Genomic DNA, 1,585 nt, shown 5'->3' with positions numbered 1-1,585 from the left:
CCCATGTCACGAGTGGTTTAACATCTTTCTTCCCACAGGACAAAACTCCAGGGAGACAGGGACAGGGACCTGCTTTTCTTGTTCGCTCTGTGCCCTGTTTCCCATCCCTCTGCCTGGGTCGTGGATCTCAGGAACGAGTCGTTGCATGAATGGCTGCACCGATGGTCAGGTGTCCTCCGAGACACTGTTCTGCTTTCATCTGGCAGCTGCCAATTGTGTTGGGCCCTTCGATGGAGTCTCCAAAATGGAAGAGGAAACTGCCTTCTCCCTGGGCAACCTCTGTGGCTTTGGTTGGCAGAAGAGCTGTTCCTGTCCTTCCTAGTTGATACCTCGTGGAATCTCTTTTTTTTTTTTTTTTGTAGAGACAGAGTCTTGCTCTGTCACCCAGGCTAGAGTGCAGTGGTATTGTCATAGCTCACTGCAACCTCCAACTCCTGGGCTTAAGGAAGGGATCCTCCTGCCTCAGCCTCCTGAGTAGCTGGGACTACAGGCGCACCACCACACTCGGATAATTTTTTTTTTTTTTCTATTTTTAGTAGAGACGAGGTCTTGTTCTTGCTCAGGCTGACCTTGAACTCCTGATCTCAAGCAATCTCTTGCCTCGGCCTCCCAGAGTGCTAGGATTACAGGCATGAGCCACTTTGCCCAGCCAAAACTCCTGTCTTTCTTGTAGAAAAAAACATTGTTTCATTCCCAGCTGGCTAAAAAAAAAACAAACAAACAAACAAAAAAACTCATTTAATTCAGAGGGTTGTAGATTTAGAATGATTTCCCAATGCTTTGTTTGGAGTGTTGTGAAATACCAATTGGTTTTTTAAACTATTGCCATCTTGGTTCTTGTATGGGAAGTTGGATCTTTTGTCACTTGCTTGATATTTCTGATTTCCCATGAAGTTTGTTTTGTTTTTGCTTTCCTTTTTCTTAGATTCTGAAATATGTGGAGTGCTTCACTGGACCCAATATTCTGGCCATGCATGCAATGATAATAAACAAACCTCCCGATTTTGGTAAAGGAAAAAATTGTTTCATTAAAATACGTAAGGTCGATGTTCTAACGATAGTTGTGTGTATAACTGCCAAACTTTGGATGAGTGAGTCTATGTACTTTTATTTAAGTCTTAAAATAGCTTACCTTACAACAACATAGAAGCACTATAGTGATTTCAGATGTTATTCCTGAATTTTCAGATGACTGGCTCCCCCCAAAAATTCAGTTTAACAAACATGACTATTCCTGTATCATAGGCTTCTGCTATTCACTGTGTCTAAACTTGATTGACAATTCTTAGCTGTGATAGTGTGGATTTTGCATTCTGGTTGGAAGGCATTATTATTACTATGAATACTAACAAAATTAGAATTATTATTGTGAATCACACACTATGGCTGTTCTTAAAATGTCTCGTGCTGGCTAAAATGTAGAATGTAAGACCTCACTCTCAGAGAAACTGTCAGAAACAGAACCCAGGTCTTCGCATTTTAAAAACACGCTGAAAGAGTCTAGTGCAGGTGGCTTGGACTACACTGAGAAATCCTTGTACACCTGCGGTAGACACCAGCCATGACAGAGTCCTTTATCCTTTTT

Source organism: Propithecus coquereli, unplaced genomic scaffold, assembly GCF_000956105.1.
Source record: "Propithecus coquereli isolate 6110/MARCELLA unplaced genomic scaffold, Pcoq_1.0 Scaffold69, whole genome shotgun sequence".
NCBI lineage: Eukaryota > Metazoa > Chordata > Mammalia > Primates > Indriidae > Propithecus > Propithecus coquereli.
This window is presented reverse-complemented; position numbering follows the sequence as displayed.